Source organism: Rhipicephalus sanguineus, chromosome 2, assembly GCF_013339695.2.
Source record: "Rhipicephalus sanguineus isolate Rsan-2018 chromosome 2, BIME_Rsan_1.4, whole genome shotgun sequence".
NCBI lineage: Eukaryota > Metazoa > Arthropoda > Arachnida > Ixodida > Ixodidae > Rhipicephalus > Rhipicephalus sanguineus.
In genome coordinates this window covers 1,342,789-1,361,019 of record NC_051177.1, presented here as the reverse complement: position 1 = coordinate 1,361,019, position 18,231 = coordinate 1,342,789, and the positions used below count along the sequence as shown (strand labels likewise).

Sequence of the window (18,231 nt, the reverse complement as noted above, 5' to 3'; positions counted from 1 at the left end):
TGGTGACTTGATCCTCGAGCACGTTCAGGGCATGTTGACATGGGTTCGTATCCGGTGGTGTCGCTTTCTCCGACGATAGGGTTATCGACTTGGTTCTTAAGTCGATGACGGCACCGTGGTCACTTAGGAAGTCCATTCCAAGTATCACAGGCCTGGAGCAGTTTTGTAGGATTACAAAGCTCGCAGGATAAGTCTGGTTGTTGATAGTGACTATCGCCGTGCAGACACCAATCGGCGTTATTAGATGGCCTCCAGCGGTACGGATCTCGGGGCCTTCCCAAGCAGTCCTAACTTTCTTCAACTTTGCTGCGAACGGCCCACTGATGACGGAATAGTCGGCTCCAGTATCGACGAGAGCGGTGACGTTGTGGCCGTCAATCAGAACGTCGAGGTCGCTAGTCCGCCGTCTTGCGTTGCGGTTACGTCGCGGCGTCGGGTCACGGCTACGTCGGTTTGCACCGCTGCTTCCGCGTTGCGTCGTCAGGTCTGCTTCCGGTCGCAAAGTTTCGTCTTCGGGACGTCGACGTCGTTCGGCGGGGGCTCGGAACTTCGTCGCGGTGTCGTCGTCGACGGCGGAGGATCTTCAGCATTTCGTCGTTCAGCAACCGCACCTCCATCGGTTGCTGCCCTTAGTTTTCCGGATACGGGCTAGGCGACCGGCCCCGGTTTGGGCCAGTGTACTGCCGGTGGTGCGGTGACATGTAGCGGCCGGGCGACGGTGAGCGGGAAGGTAGTCGTTCTTGCCACTGTGTGCCTGTGAGGTAGTCGTCGATGTCGCGAGGCCGTTCGCCTGGCTGCGGGCGCGGCGCGTTGACGGGGAATCCGCGTAGCCCCATCTGACGGTACTGGCAGCGGCGGTACGTGTGGCCGGCCTCCCCGCAGTGGTAGCAGAGCGGGCGGTCGTCAGGGGCACGCCAGACATCGGTCTTCCTCGGGGTGTAGCGCTGGCCGACAGGTGGGCGGTAGGGCGTCGGTGGCGGCGGCGGCGTCTGGCCGACAGGTGGACGGTAGGGCGTCGCTGGCGGCGTCTGGCGACGGTACTGCGGCGGTGTGTCGTCTTGGCGTGGGCGTGGCGGAGGAGCATGACGGCGGGCTGCAGCAGCATAGCTCATAGCTTGCGGCTGCGGCTCTGCTAGCTGAGGCACACCGAGTGAATGCTGGATCTCCTGGCGCACGACGTCGGCGATGGAATCCACTTGAGGTTGCGACGAAGGTAGAATTTTTCGCAGCTCCTCTTGCACGATTGCTCGAATCGTCTCACGCAGGTCGGCGGATCCTAGTGCTTGAACGTCGGCGTAGCTTGTGGTCGAGAAGCTGCGGTTGTATTGCCGTGTTCGCATCTCAAGCGTTTTCTCGATTGTTGTTGCTTCGGAGACAAATTCTTCGACGGTATTCGGCGGATTCCTCATAAGTCCAGCGAAGAGCTGTTCCTTTACTCCTCGCATGAGGAAGCGGACTTTCTTGTCCTCGGGCATGGCAGGGTCAGCGTGGCGAAATAGCCGGGTCATTTCCTCTGCAAAGATGGCCACGCTTTCATTTGGAAGTTGGACCCGTGTCTCCAGCAAGGCTGCGGCCCTTTCCTTTCGGACGACGCTTGTGAACGTCTCCAGGAAAGCGCTGCGAAAGGCGTCCCAGGTTCGAAGAGTGGACTCCCGATTCTCGAACCAGGTCCTTGCTGCATCTTCCAGGTAAAAGTAGACGTGGCGCAGCTTGTCCTCGGAGTCCCAGTTGTTGAACGCTGAGACCCTTTCGAAGGTCTCGAGCCAGGTTTCCGGGTCTTCGAATGACGACCCGCGGAAAGTTGGCGGCTCCTTGGGCTGCCGGAGAAGTATCGGCGCAGGCTGCACGGGGTCGGTCATCGTCGCTGCGGTCGGTGTTGGGACCTGGGGCTGCCTGGTGTTTTCGGGAAGGAGCCCGTACTCTGGCTGCAGTCCCTTCTGCCTGCGGCTTGTTCGACGATCCGGGTTTTCTTTGCCGTCGTCCTCCTCGCGGCTTGGGCTTGGGTCAGCGCTTCGCGGGGGCGTCCGGATCATGGGAGAAGCAGCACCTCCACCAGATGTCACGTGGTCGTGACGTCGACGAACACAGCAGTCGGCGTTTGTAGGATGAAACTGTTTATTTGGCCGAACTTGTGGCCGGAAAATGAGAACTAGAACTACAGCAATGCACGCTGTACAATGATAGCGGCGAACAGGGCGTCGTCCGTCGTTCAACTGACAAGCGATCAAGCGCGTCGGCTTTTATACAGGCGCTATCGAACTTTCCAGCAATATCGCTGGTGGCGGCGTTATCTCTAGACAAAACTGGAACATTCGCGTGCGGGGCGCAATCTTAACAAACCGATCTACTACAATCGCGACGCTTCTAGAACTCTACTTCGCGGACAGCGTCGAGCGTTGATAACCGTCCCTGCCGGTCAAACCCGAATACATCAAAACAAGACAAGAAGTGGGCGTGGCAGTATTTATGTACATGATTTGGTGCAACCAAAGTGTTGCCGACAACACTTTACACGTGATAGGCAAAGATGCCATTTCCTCAGCCTCTCCTCTTCTTTCAACTTCTGTGGAAGCCCTACTGATGTGGCGGACAAGGGTGTGCTCCCTTCAAGTCCGGAGTTCCAAATCTGCCTCATAGACATCGATATATAAGAACATCTGAAACTTTGGATGCTAAAAAGCTTCGGCTTCCGATTTTTCGGACTTCCTGCCTAAATTTCAGATCCAAAACAGCATTAATTGAGCCCCCACCTCTGCCACATCTTTCAGCTCCATCTTGGAACCAGCGTTTTCTTGAGTTAATACATTTGCGACCGTAGCAGAGTTTGAAAGGCAGCTTTGCCGCAATACCGGGGTGTAATGAGGTGAACCATATTGAAAAATCTAGGGAGCACTTCCAATTGGACGTTGACTGTGTCTTGGCAAAGTTCGACCGTAACGGAGCTTGAAAGGCACCTTTGCCGCAATACGAGAGTGTAATGAGGTGAAGCATATTGAAAATCTCAAGGGGTCACTTTTAATCGGACGTTGAGTCTATTTGTTTTTGGGAAGTTCGAATAGTTCGAATAGTAAAATTCCAGTGCAAATCGAATCGAATAGCAAACACTATTTGAAAAATATTCGAAATTTCGAATATTCGCACACCCCTAGTTTTTACACATCAGCGATCATACCAGTACTCGTATTACATGGCGTGTGCACGAATGAGTAACCAAAGAACAAAATGGGCTGTGTCCCTAACAGCTAGTACTAATAGCCCCTTCTAAATCTCAGTATGCTTTTCCGCAGGACACCAGTCTATTGTGGCAAAAGTGGCTTAACCCCTTCAGGCGCAAATTATGATGCACTGTCTGCAAATGTGTCACATTCTCATGGCATGATTCCAAAGCATTCAGTAGTACATTCCAAGAAAGAAAATGGAGGAATGTGCTGTTTTGTGTGATTTTCAATAATTAATGTTAATTAGCATGTAATTAAATATCTAATTATCCTGCAATGAGTCAGCTTCGATCCTTGCATAAAAAGAATCAAATATTAGGTCCAAAATGCCTGCACAGGTTGTTTTTTGGTTGTACTCGTTTCGAGCAAAGAAAAAAAATACTCTTGACGTTGGTCCTGGAACACGCACATCGAACGATCGTCGAACATGGTAGTGTCTCCAGCACAGTGATCCTCTGCAGCAATATGCAGCACAATAAAGTTAAATGACCGCTAATTATCCACTCAGGAAGCCTGCACAAATGCGCACACTGCGTTTCAAGCCGTTTGAAGAAACACTGGGTGCATGACGTGCCTCTGAAGTTAATGTGTACAATTGTACACACTGCCGCTGAAGGGGTTAAAAAGCGTTCTGCACGCAATAAAACAAGCATCAGGAAATTTGAGAACCACCGTCCTTTTGTATTGCAATAGCAGCTACATGGACACTCTCGACGGGTTTTTGCCGTCACGTCCCGTATAAAGTCCAAAGTGATAACATCCCCCTGCGCACAATATTTTCTACCGTGGATAAAAGCGCGCAAGTGCGGGCGACGAACACAGCTGAAGCAGATATCAAACGAGGCGGCCCATCTCCGTCGCTCGGAGGCCTGCCGTCGAAGCAGAGAGGAAACATGCCTCGCCTGCCTTGAACGAGCATGAAAAGACGCGAGGGGGGCGGGGATCGCTTCAGCAGCAACTTTGAACTTTGATCCTAAGGGCACGGTCGCGATTGCAGGCGCACGCTATCTCGGCAGCCATCAGCGGGCGGCTCGTATGCCCTTCAAAGTACTGCGCTCTCAATGCAGAAAGAGCATCTTTCATAGTGTAATGTATGGGGCAACGCTAGAACGGAACAAATTGTATTCGTTCTAGCGCTGCCCCATACATTACACTATGAACCCTAACCAACTCGCCCACCTTTCCGTTATGCTGCAAGAGCATCTTTCTCTGGAGCGGCCGTATCCTCTTACACCAACGTTTTGTAGAGCTACGCGAGATTGGATAAAAAAGAGTCTTTTTTTTCTTTCTGGGGTTTAACGTCCCAAAACCACGATATGAAAGATACAAAAGAGTTTGCTGCCAGCCTCACTTCGTATAACATTACAATTTGTTGCTATCGCATTTATTGCTTCGGTGAAACTTGACTTCTTTCTTTTCTTTCATGTGGGGGTTAGGGTTAGGGTCTGCGCGTCTGTATTGGATAATGTTGCCCACAGTGCAGATGACCAACACGGCCTCCATTCCTCGCTAAAATTTTGAAAATTTTGAAGCTGGTCAGGCATTCTGGCGCAGCGTGGCGCAATTTCAACAAATTTCAAGGTTTTGGCTCAGCTTGGCTTAAAAATAAGGAATTGTATCAAGTTGGCGCAGCTATTGCACCCCTGCATATGTCATAGAAGTTGCTATGCTAGAAGAATCAGTAAAACATTTATTGCTGGAATTTATTTTATTATGAGAATTATCAGACTTGGGTAAATTGATGAAGGCATTACGAAGTTGCCATTGTTTTCTATGGTTTCTCTTGTGCTTCGGAAATTCATTTTCATAATACTGTTTGGACTTCTTGAGCAAGTTATTCAACATGTTACAATAATTATAACACCATGAGGCCACTCAAACATTATTTGAAAAGTTCGTTTTAGTCTTTCTGTATAGATTTTCTTTTTTTTCATAAACTGGGTAGCGAACCTTTAACCTTAGCGGTCCGAAACATTTTTACCAATTTCACGGCCCTTCTGGTTTGAAAATATTTCGCCAGTTTTGAGCACCACAAAAGAAAAACAACTGCACAAGAAAAATTCATTGGATGTTTATCTTTGGAGTTTTAAGCGATGTTTAGGCGTGTGGTGCCCAACAGTGGACCACAAAGGGTTAATCGCGCAAGGATTGAAGGGAAACTTATATTTGTTTTGTGCATTTAATGGGAGCTGTGTAAGCAAGAAAAGCTTCTGCAATGACGAAACAGAAGTTTTCAAGAGATAATTAAGGATCCTGCGCAGAAGTTCATTGCAGACCAATCAATATCTGATGTAATGTTAAAGGGGTCATGAAGCACCCCTTGGGGTTGTTGAAAAAACACATCCTGCGGAAAGCTGACACGGCTATTAACCAAGCAACGCTGGCCGACTGCCGACGATTGAATGATCACTGGGAAATAGTCGGCAGCCGACTTCACTGGCCACCAGGCATCCGAAAAGGGTTGGCCGGAGGTGCGCTGCCAGCTACGTCGGCACTAGATCGGCTGCACGATTCGCGCCACCATCGGTGGCCGAGTGAACGCCGAGCGCGCCAAACACTTGTCGGGGCGACAAGTCGGCAACACGTCGTGCCGGCCTTGGTTGCCGGCAGGATTCGAACAGCGTGTATTATTTTAGGGCAGCGTAAAATACACTGCAGGAAGTGTAAACAACTCCTACAGTGTGATTTTTTAAACATTACAAAAATCACCTGTGACACACAACATACTTGTGGCGCTTGAGCTGATTACACCAAGTGGTAGAGATTATTTGTGCCAACAATCCAAATACATTATTGACTAAATAACAAAAATAATAGCGAGCCATTACATTCGTGCATGGTTTCTCCAGGCGTGCGTATCTACTTTTAAAGTTTTTTTCGAGACCATCATTCGCCAAGTGTGCGACAGTATTTATATAAATGGGCGTTAACTAGGCTTTTGTCGTTGTTCGATGCTTAAAACGGATTCTTACAAAAATAAACGTGAATGAAGCAACAGTGAACTTCTATTAAATCGTAAGGTTTCATTCCAATTATTGCAAACTCAGTGGCTACAGTTAGTCAGTTCCAGTAGGTAAGGCAGTGTAATTTGAAGGTCATAAATGAACTTTATTTAGACAGGCGATTATTTATTTTGTTTTTTCATGCAAGTGATTTCACCCGCTTGCATTAAACCGAGCTCACATAATACATTCATGTCATTTCTGAACTAAAACGGCCATTAAAAACCATTCTGTATAACTTAAAAGAAGATGTCTGTATACAGACAACATAAAGGATGAAAATTTTTGCGTGCTGCACGAGCAGCGCTGCACACCCAAACAGTCTGTGGATAGAGAGACGCAGTGTTTTGTTCTAACAGCTAGTCCTTTATTATGTAATTTGCGCAATGTAATGAGTAAAAGTTCTTATCTTTCGCTGACGGATAAGTCTGGCAAACGGAAATACCATATATGCTCTGTGAAAAAAACTCGTCAAAAGGCGTGGCCGCAATGTAAGATTTTAGTACCAATACACGAACAAGAAATATTCTTTCAAGATTGTTAGAACGAACACATACCAATGGCAATCCACTGAAGACACGTGCTGTGAAAAATAAAACGCATGAGGTGGAAAAGTGCGGGAAAGAAGAGGGTCAGCCTAAGGCCAACTAAAAGGAACCGCAGTGCTCTACAGTATAGCTAAGGAGCGTGGAGTGAAAAGCACATTTAAAAAAAGAAGAAAAGAAAAAAACATGCGCTACTGCGGCCCGCGCCCCGGAAGGTCCCGGTGGGGAGAGGGAAACTTCTTTTTTCCTTTTTTTCCGCTGTCAGTGATGTGATTGACTGAAGCTGTTTTGGAGCAGGTTTTTGGAGCAGCAAAAAGTGCGTTTTGGAGCAGGTAAAAGGGCTTTTGGAGCAGCCATAAACGCGTTTGGAAGCAGGGAAAACAGCTTTTGGAGCTGTTTTCCCTGCTCCCAGCTAAAAGCTCACTGCCAAGTGGAAAAATGAACTGTGTGAAGCAAAACAGTCAAATATGGAGGAACTCTTTTAAAATAAAAAGTTCTGTCCAATAATGGGTGCTTGCATAACACCATTGGATCACCTAACGGCCCCGTAAGCATAAACATTGGCGTTGCAGTCTTATAATGGCTTAGTGTGGTCAAACAAACAACGCCAGGTAGGGTTTCCCAACTACAGTAAAATCTCGGTGATAGAATCTGAAGGGGGAGCAACAATATTCGTATCGCCCAAAATTTCGTATCATCAAAAAACTAGCAAAATCTGTTTTCAAACCACAATATACGTGGTTTGAAAACAGATTTTTGCGTCAGTGTACCCTCTGTCGCCATACATGATAAAGAGTTAAGTTATCTTGGTTTTGTATGACGGGTGTGCCATGCCTGATGTGGCCAAAGTTTTTGTTGATTTGGTCCCTCGTGCCTTTTGTCTCCTTCTTTTTTTGCCCTCTTTTCCTGTCCTTTATATTGCCTCGTTCTTGCAATAATAAAACTTCAGTTGATAGTCTGCGCTTGTTTGTCCTTTTCTTGCCCTTCGTGTTTCCGTCCGTTTTTTGCGCAGTTACAATAAGTATGGATCATTACCAACTGGCCCAACTTACCACTCTTCTATACGCACAAAACATTTATTTCAAGTCAAGTCAAGTCAAGTTTATTAAATAGTTCAGTTGAGTTACATGGTTAGCGTTTTACAGCAGGAGGTCCCAAAGTTTCAGAGAAACTGACCTCCTATGGCTACATGGATGGGGTAATTACAAAAAATACAGCAATAGTATACGGACATGTGAGCAATAATGAATAAGCTTGATTAACAATAAAAATACGATCAATACATAACATAACGGTAATACTCACTACTGAAAAATAACATGAAAATAATCAAAAGCAAGTGGTGAAACAGGAAAGACAAAAAACTAGAGCTGTGCGAATAGCAAAATTTTGAGTGCGAAGCGAATTCGAATAATAAAGATTGAGTGCGAATCGAATCGAATAATTTCGAATAATTTTCGAATATTTCTCAAACATTTTTCGAATACTTCGAAGCGAAATTGCAGAAAAAAATGTTACAGAGGATTCCTAAGCATATTGTTATGAGATAGCAACATGAAAGTGTTTCTTTTCGCTAGGTTTATGAAGCACTGGCGGAGTGGTATTTCATAGTTGTCTTATCGAGAATGAGGCAGTATAGAGGCCGAATTGTATTTATGTACATGATTTGGTGCAACCAAAGTGTTGCCGACAACACTTTACACGTGATAGGCAGAGATGCCATTTCCTCAGCCTCTCCTCCTCTTTCAACTTCTGTGGAAGCCCAACTGATGTGGCGGACAAGGGTGTGCTCCCTTCAAGTCCGGAGTTCCATATCTGCCTCGTAGACGTCGATATATAAGAACATCTGAAATTTGGGATGCTAAAAAGCTTCAGCATCCGATTTTTCGGACTTCCTGCCCAAATTTCAGGTCCAAAACAGCATTAAGAGCCCCCAACTCTGCCACATCTTTCATCTCCATATTGGAACCAGCGTTTTCTTGAGTTAATACATTTGCGACCGTAGCGGAGCTTGAAAGGCAGCTTTGCCGCAATACGCGGGTGTGAGGAGGTGAAGCATATTGAAAATCTAGGGACCACTTCCAATCAGACGTTGACTCTCTTTTGCCTAAGTTCGACCGTAACGGAGCTTGAAAGGCAGCTTTGCCGCAATACGGGGGTGTGATGAGGTGAAGCATATTGAAAATCTAGGGACCACTTCCAACCGGACTTTGTCTCTTGGCTAAGTTCGACCGTAACGGAGCTTGAAAGGCAGCTTTGCCGCAATACGAGAGTGTAATGAGGTGAAGCATATTGAAAATCTGAAGGGGTCACTTTCAACCGGACGTTGACTGCATTTGTCTTTGGGAAGTTCGAATAGTTCGAATAGTAAAATTTCAGTGCGAATCGAATCGAATAGCAAACACTATTCGAAAAATATTCGAAATTTCGAATATTCGCACACCCCTACAAAAAACAATATTAATGAACAACTCTACGTGACAAATGCAACCCGTTTCATTATCAGTGTTATCAGTTATACAAAGGCAAATTGAAGTAGTAAAATAGCACAGAAATGTTGAGAGCTATTAACAGTTAATTACACAATTCGGATGAGTTGATTAATTCCTGAACGAAATATTTCTTGCTGCACGAGGTGAAAATATGAATGTTATGCGATGATTTCAATTCGAAAGGCAATGAATTCCAAATGGCTATGCTAGTAAATAAGGTTGAGAACTTGCCATAGTTTGTCCTTACGGCCGGCAAAAGAAGATTATTGCACTGGGAAAACCGGGTGATGTTGTATTAGTTAAGTGACGATGATCAATACATGCGATAAAAATGTCATGCGTGATGAGTCTAAAGGCGACTATGGACATTCTATGACAAAATAATTGTCTCAATGGGAGTATGTTAAGCTGAGGAAACAACGAGCTACAGGAGAAGTAAAATGGGCTGAAAGTCATTAGTCTAACTGCTTGATTCTGAAGTCGCTGCAAACGTTCGATGTGCGTGAAATATGTGTTGGCCCAAGATGATACGCAATACGAAATATGGCTATGAATATAAGGAAAATAAAAGTACGTATGATGTGAGGCGGAAAATAAGTTTGTGTCTTGATGATAACGGGAATACCAAATGCAATCTTTTTAACGAGTGATGCGGCATGTTTATGAAATTTTAGTTCGCTATCTAAGATGACGCCAAGAAACCGCGCTTCACTGGAAATGTTTATGACGGTATTACCGATGTGAAGGGAAGGTTGTATGTCAAGCGAAATGCGCGGGGAATGGAACAACATAAACACGGTTTTAGTAGCATTGATCTGAAGATAATTGGCCTGGCACCATAAAGTTATGTTATGTAAATCTGCGTTCAGGTCAGACTGGAGTGCAGAAACTGATTTAGATGATTGAAAGATGGTTGTGTCGTCAGCGTAAAGTATGCACTTGGTCCTTGTAAGAATGGTAGGTAGGTCATTAATAAACATCAAAAATAAAAGTGGGCCTAAAATTAATCCCTGTGGAACACCAACGTTAATTAACTTGGGCGATGAAAGATGGCCATTAACATGTACCATTTGAGACCAGTTACTGAGGTAGCTCTTAATAAAATTTAGTGGCTGACCAGACATACCAAATGATTCGAGTTTAGCAAGTAGTACGTGATGATTTATAGTGTCAAAAGCCTTCGTCAAATTGATAAACACAGATCCCACAAGTAACCCTCTATCAATAGCTTGTTTAATTTCCTCCGTTAAAGTAATTAGTGCCAGCTCAGTTGAACATCCTTGACGAAATCCGAATTGTTGTGGAGATAAAAGATTAAATTTTATCAGATAACGCATTAACCTAATGTGGAATAACTTTTCAATTACCTTACCGAAGAAAGGCAGGATACAGATTGGCCTATAATTCTGTACAAAAGTCTTATCCCCCTTCTTAAAAACTGGCGCTATTTTACCAGCCTTAAGGCAGCTCGGAAACACACCCGCTGAAAACAGCTTGTTAATAATTACTGCCAAAGGTGGTGATATTATGTTTGAAACTAGTTTTACTTTAAAAGGATCAATATGATCTAAACCAGCACTTGTGGTCTTTAGTGATGTGATGACCTGAAGTACTTCATCTGCAGACGTCGAATGAAGATAAAAAGAATGAGTACACCGTGGTATATCGCGTAAATGACCTGGTGATTGCTGCGTATCCGCAGATGCGCAGAAATGCTCACTGAACGTGGCGGCCACTGTGACAGGGTCGGTATACATTTCGTCGCCTTGCTTTATTTTTATTGTGGGCTCTGAGCAGTTCTTCATGTTCAAAAATTCTTTAATGATTTGCCAGCAGCGTCTAGTGTTACCTGTGTTTTTTACAATGAGATCCCGGTAGTAATTGCGCTTAGCACGCCTAAGTAAGGAAGATAATGTTGCTGAGTATTTGTGAAAGCGGGATTTTAATGCGAGGTTATAAGGCTACGACTTTAGTTTCTTATGAAGGTTATTCTTTTTATTAATGGACTTCAACAACGAGTTGCTTATCCATGGATTTCTAGGGGAACGATACCACTTCGTTACAGTAGTGGAAGTGGTGCATGCTTCTATACCTGAAGCTATTACTTCTGAGGAAGACTCAAAAGCCTTTTCTGCGCAGTCTAGATTAGTCACCGATGTCCAGTCTACTGCGCTAATTATTTGCACAAACTTGTCCGCATCGAATCGGCGTTTCGTAAAGATGTTACTGGCCTTGGTATTTTCGGAGCCTTGGTATTTTTGAGGATGAGTTGACAAGTATGCTACTACCGCCACCACGACAGAGCTCCCGATTACAGTATTCAGCATAATAACCTGGCAATCCGTACAAGTTACCCTCATTACCAGACAACCAAGTTTCAGATAAACATATGATAGAGAATGAATGTTTAAGAAAGGAAATCAACGCAACAAGATCATCCTGGTGCTTTCTAAGACTGCGAATGTTTAAGTGAAGTAGTGATAGGGCTGGTGACTTCTCGCGTAGCAATTCTGATGTTTGCTGGCACGAGAACGCAGCCATGTTTTAAAATGGGGACTGATAGGATATCTAAGAGAATACTCGGAGATCTTCTGCGCATGCAATTCGAAACACGCGACTGTCATCCGCCTTTCTGGCTTTGATTGTACAATTGTCTGTCCAGAGATGCTTCCACTGGTTGGCTTTCTTAAGCGCAAGTGCCTGTGCAAAAAGGCGCTTTCACTCTGGCGTGAGGTGGTCATTCAAAAACACAGGTTTAGGGCCTGTGCTCTGAGAAAACCCTATATCTGTGGCAGACAGCCGTGCCTTTCTTGCCTTCTTAGCGAATTCAGCCTTCTTGTTTCTCGAACAAAATCGCGCAATAATGTTGCTTCCATTCTTTGCGGGCACCCGATGCGCGGTGTCTATGTCTGTATCGGCAATTGGACAACCAATCTTCTCACCGATAACCTGGACAACTGCCAGGCAGTCTTCGCCCTTTGTCTCAGGGATTCCTTTCAGTTCAACTTATTAAGTCGCGAGTATTGTTCGAGATCACACATTTGTTTACTGAGCTTCTTATTCTCATCCCTCAGGACCTTGTTTTCTTTAGTTAGTGCCTCATTGTCATTCTTTACACGTTCATATAGTATTTTCTCGCGTATAACCCGCACCCTCGACAACGATTCGCGAAAAATTTTCTAAAAATAATCCCCGCGCTTTGCTGCGAAGCTAGCTTTCTTGCATAGCTCTGAAGCACTGCCGTGAAGCCACCTTTGCAGACATCAATTAGCGCTTTTTGTTTTGACTTTAACCTCAAATGTTTTTTTTTTTTTTTGTGCGGGTTATACACGAGAAAATACGGTAGGTCATTGAACATCACAAGGCTTGTTTTCATCTCTGCGACCTCCTGCCGAAGAGCCTGTAATTCCTTTGCTAGTTCCGCGCAAGTCGGCATTTTCAAGATAAGTAATGAAGATAAGTAAACTCAAAATACGGAATATAAGACACAAAATAAAAAAAGAAAATAAACTATACTAAACTATATTTCCGTCAAAAGAACTCGCGTACGCCTTTCTGGGACACACGTGAACGGGCCAATAAGGGACGGCGCAGCTGGCTGTCGCGAAAGCGCACGTCAAAGCTTCGCATGAGGCCAACTGAAAAATAAGTGAAGTCCGCTCCGCCATAGTGACCAGGGGAGTAGTCAAGGGGTTGGGCGTTCAAACCCCGTCGAATTTTTCAGCTCTGCTTGCGTATATATACACGCACACATACAAACGCACGCACTAACATACATAAGGTATGGTTGAACCCCCCCCCCCCCCCGAAAAAATATTTCTGGCTACGCCCCTGATAGTGACAAGCGAAGATCGACACGAACGCCAAAAGGCTTCGTGCCTGGGGCATAAGCCAAAATGTTTTTTTTTCTTGGGGGGGGGTGGCACCTCCTTGATTTGAAGTGGGGGCCGGGCAGGCAGATGAGGCCAAGTGTCATTTTGGGCTGTGTATGCCATAGCAAAATAAAATTTTTCGGGGGGGGGGGGGGTGAGCCCTCCCCCAGTTACGCCACTGCTTCGTGCCTTTTTTTTAACGAATATATAGCCTTTAATCTACCGCTACGTTAGCCGCGTAGCTTCGGAGCTCGTAGTCGCTATCGATGATCGTGTTGATAGCGACCGTGGTTTCGTGCGCGGCGGCTGCGGCAAACGGTAGTTCCGTTTTCAATCCACCTGCGCTGGCCGCGCACGTGCCTTCAAAACTACGTCGTTTGTTGCTATCTATAATCGCATCTGCCGCGGTTTTGTCCGCGGCGTTTGCGGGAAGCAGCGTCGCTTGGACTGGGTGGGCGTTGGACGCGCGTGCACTTTCGGAGTTCCGTCAGTTTCGCCGTTGCCATACATGATATTGTCAAAAGCGACCGCGGTTTCGCCCACAGCCGTTGTGGCAAACGATAACCACAGTTCTGACAGTGTGCGCGCTGGCCGCGCGCGTACTTCCGAAGCTAACAGCATTCTGCTCTTGACTGTTGCTCGACTGATTCGGTACCAAAGTTATTATCACCCGCCGCGATGCGGAAAAGTGTTTGGAACATCCAGATTTCGGCCCATTCGACGCAGTGAAATTCGGCTGGGAAATTTCACGAATTCGTATCAGCCAGTTACGTTTACATCAACGCCTCCTAAATTGGTTTACTTGGGTTCGCAAAGAGTCTGGATCGGACTGGGTTGCAATTTTCGTGAAGTCCAAATACGTCTGATACGCAGGTCTTTGGAGTTTTCAGTACACCTACTGAATTCCGGTGCTGCTTCGTGGCCTCAATGTGCCTTTTGCTTGTAGCATGTGGCTTTATCGCTGCAAAACCATTATGTTCGCGGTTAATAGTCTCACTGCAGACAATGCAAAATCCACTGCCATCGCTGCCTTGGCGACACCAAGATGATATAGTGTCACCATTTTCGTCCACCTTGCTCAGGATGTTCACAATGAACTTGGTGGAACGACCTGAGGCTCTGACCCGCCGAGGACGGAATAGTCTTCGTTGATAGCCGTTCCCCGGCGAACCTAGTTTTCCACGAGGTTTGCTCACCGACTGGAGTCGTGTTCAGTGAAAATCCTCAAACAACACGAAGCTGCCAATTAACTGCGCCAGTTCACGACTGGTGCGAAGCTTGTCCGCTATCTTGCCAGCTTCTCTGTTTGCGATAACCACGGTTAGGAGACTAAGTGCTGTTATTTCTGCTGTGTAGCTATCCCTAACCACGGTTAAGGTTGTCCTTGTGACAGGGGTATAACACTGGTTCGAGTAGCGGAACTTAAAAAAGGGGGCAAAAATAAGACAGGCATGGACGTCGCTGTGCCACACTGAAATTTTACTTCTATGTTGCTGCGGCGGTGCGGTCACACCAGCTCGCGGCGAGCAGCTCCTTCCGAGGTGCATTTTTGGGGGGTCACGCCAATTTACAGCAGTCGAGAGAGGGTTATGTCGGCCCCCAAAAACCCGAGCAAGCCAAACCAGCGCTTAACGAACCCACCCATCAATCTGCGTCCGGTCAGGTCCCCCAGAAAGCGCCAGGCACCGTGCCGCAAAAAATGATGCACGAACACATTCCTCTCGCGGCACGAAAATTTTGCCACGCGGCAGCTTTGGAGTGTCGCGTTTTGCCGCCGCCGGCGCGCTGCGCACGTTTTTTCGCTAGTGTGCTTATAGTTCGGCGCAGTTTTGGCGCAGAACAGCGGAGATGTAGCAGGATGTAGCAGGTTTGACATCTTGGCGCAGTTTGGCGCAATTGGCGCAGCTATCACATCACTGCGCTGTTCTCCGGTTTTCTTTCTCAGCGTGGAGCCGCCTCCTCTTTCGAAGAAGCCGCACATCTGCAGGCCCGCCGTCAGTGCCCAGCAGTGCTTTTGCCGCCAAGATAAGAAAATGGGACACATGTTCGAAACAGCACCACTATAGACTTGCGTTTGTCAAAATTTACGCGTGTACGTCCAGGTAGCAACAAATTTTCAGTTAAGTTAAAGCGAATTTATCTTTTTTTTTATTGTGCAATGTAGTTACACCTTTGCCTCCCACAGATAATAAGCTCTGGCTTAAACCAGGGAACTATACAGTTAGGACGGGTATATTCCCCGATATGCCTATTTGAAAAGTTTCTGTTACCCATCACTTCGTCAGAGGTCGCCTTGTATATGTTTGTGACAAAGCATTTCAAATAAAAATGAACCCTTGTTTTTAATAAAAGACAAAGCAGGTACACCGTAACCTACATTATAGAGAAGTTAAAATACTGCACAATTAGGATATCGCTGCCTCAGGATACGAAATAATGCCAGTCAGAAGTCGCATAGTGGTCATTTTATACGTCTTGAAAATACTAAACAAAAAGATAAGCAAGCGAATATGATGCATGGAAATGCATGAGAAACATTCCGCGGATTTGTCTGATCTTCTTGCTCATACGTATAAAAGAATCGCATATTATATACTCAATGTACAGTGGTACGACATGAGTGCTTTTCTAGTGTACTGAGCGTTTACGGTTTCTGCTCGAAGCTCAAGAAAATGTCCGCCTTTGCATGCATTAGACACAAAGCATTTGGTTGAACAACATCAATGGTAATAAATTCGAGTACCGAACAGAAATTTAATTTTGATCGTGATACTATGGCGCGCTAGGCTCTATTAAAATATCGACAATTTTGAACTGTCCACCGAAAATTGTGATCCCCGCCTTTTCTATGAGCTTAGGTGGAACAGCTCGGTACTTCTGGAGCGCTAGCACTGCTCACGCATTAGCACGGTCGTGAATTTAAATATATGACTAATCTGATCGAGCCGCATGACAGAGGGAGGACATCAGATATAATGGTTACATATAGAAGTGTGCGAATATTAAACATTTGGAATATAGAATCGAATATCGTCATACTTGATTAGGTCTTCGGATGCGTTAATACAAATATTTAAAAATATCATCTATGTCCAAATAAACAGCAAATTAGCGTAAAGTGCGATAATTTCTACGGTCATAAGCTATACGTCGCTTGCAGAGCCAGAATTCGATAGTCCGCACATTCTCAAGAGTTTTAAAATTTGTACCTGATGCTCAGGTTATGGTTTTCATGTTAATTTGTTTTAATGTTAGGGTGCCAACGCTATTTTGTGTTAACAATGAAAACGGTTCAATTCAAATTTGATTCGCTTCTTGGACGCATTTGCGCTGCCCTAGAATGTTATTTCACGCACCTTTTTTTTCTCACCAGACAGAGCTGATATAAGCAACACGTGCGTTCCCCCGAAAAAAAGAAAAAAAGTGGTGAGATGAGATCTTGCGGTTTTTGCTTTGGAGAGAGAGCACGCGCGAAAGCACACACAACATGCCCTCTCCTAGAAAGAAGGACAAGTCCTGAAAGGAGGAACGGAATGTGCAAGGGAGGCGGGGCGTGCAAGCGGAGCGCCGGACCTCTCGCGTTTTTTTTTTTTTCTTTGTCACAGCGCAGCGGAGGGAAGCAAGCTCCGTGGCGTGCGTGAGTTCCCTTCCCACCAAAATCGTAGCTCTTTCGAGCGAGGACGTGCTGAAACACTACGCAGAGGCGGGCATTGGGCAAGCACTCAGAAGCATTTCGTTTGCCTTGATCCTGGAGGCGCGCGGCCGTCTCCCGCTGCCGAGGATTTGACGCGAACTCGTAAGTGACATTCTATTTCTTCGGTGTATCGCATGGTGAGTTTTGTCTGGCGACAAAATCAAATTTTATTTGCCCAATCGATGCGTCAATCTGGTCGTCTCTTCTAGCTGGCAGATCAGAAATGTTCAGGCGAACGGCGGTTATATTTGTCCGTGGACCCAATTAAGACTTCGTTGACGGGCAAATATGTAAGATTTTCTTGTTTTTTATTTGTGGCATCTTATTGTAAGACCGTGACCTATTTTGCCATTTTCTATAGGGAACGCTGCAACAAGGACTGGTGTGGATAGCGTGCTGCGCTGGTCTCGCCAACTGAAAAGAATTCTGCTAAGACGCATGCTTGGTTACAAAAGTCTCACGCAATCGCTTTTCACATTAAATTTGGTCGCAAGTGTGCTGTAAATGCCGACTGCACAATATGTGACTGGCCCGCGGCCGCTTTGAAGGTAAGATTGTGTTCTCATTATTCTATTTATTGCACCATTTGTTTTGCAGTGGCATACGAGCCAACAATGAAAACCTCGATCTACCCTGTCTCCACATATTGCTGCGGACAGCCATCAAAAGACGAATAGGCAGAAGACGACGACGACGATTTGGAGACTGTTGTGTGCTGCTGCCTTGCCCGAGTACTCTCCTGAAAATACACTTGTTTACAGTCCCTAGTCTTCGTCTCTTCACGTAACAATATTATCTAGTTTGTGCGCTGTGGAGCTTGAAGCACTTCTCAGAATTTCAGCACACTCGCATTTATTGTAAGTGCAGTGTTTTTCTATTTGTGCAACGACAAAATTATTTTGTTTAGTTGTGTGAATAGAGTTTCTAGACGCGACATGACTGTGCAACTGGTCAAGTAAATAGTCTATCTTTCTCACAGTATTATTCATTGTTCTTTCTTTCAGTCTTTCCCGACAGAAGAACAATGCAAGTCTCACATCTCGATGAGGGTGGCGATTTACCGTCTCATATCTCGACGGTAAAACGTCGCATCTGCGTACGTGTTCAGGGCCAAGAGCACGAGAACTGGCCGAAAGAAGGGAGCCGATCCAACAAGAATGCCGTCCGTTTTATATATATGTCAGCGCTATCACGCAGCGATCACATGGACTGTACGGTTGCGTTGCACAAGGGCTGATGCAAACGCTCCGTGCGAACAATGGTGCATGTAAAATTAGTGCATCTATACAATTGCAAAATAAACATCTAAAGAGACAAAACTTATATTCACGCGTCTTTCTTTTACTTTGTGTTACGTATTAACACGTTAATTAGTGCAGACCGTTAGAGGCATTTAATTCCGTCTTAC

The 18,231-nt window shown here is 45.7% G+C and overlaps 1 protein-coding gene and 1 long non-coding RNA gene across 4 annotated transcripts in view; one reads left to right on the top strand and one right to left on the bottom strand.

Annotated features, from left to right (window-relative positions):
* The window catches only part of LOC119382338 (transmembrane protein KIAA1109 homolog), a 961,129-nt gene that overhangs the window by 586,966 nt on the left and 355,932 nt on the right, over positions 1-18,231 (bottom strand). The window lies entirely within an intron of this gene.
* LOC125757074 (uncharacterized) lies at positions 16,831-18,136 on the top strand. Of its 2 annotated transcripts, XR_007415021.1 has the most exons (5): positions 16,831-16,925; positions 17,033-17,113; positions 17,185-17,371; positions 17,624-17,680; positions 17,828-18,136. It is a non-coding gene; the product is annotated as an uncharacterized LOC125757074 (long non-coding RNA). The 2 variants fall into 2 exon arrangements; XR_007415022.1 differs by lacking the exon at positions 17,624-17,680.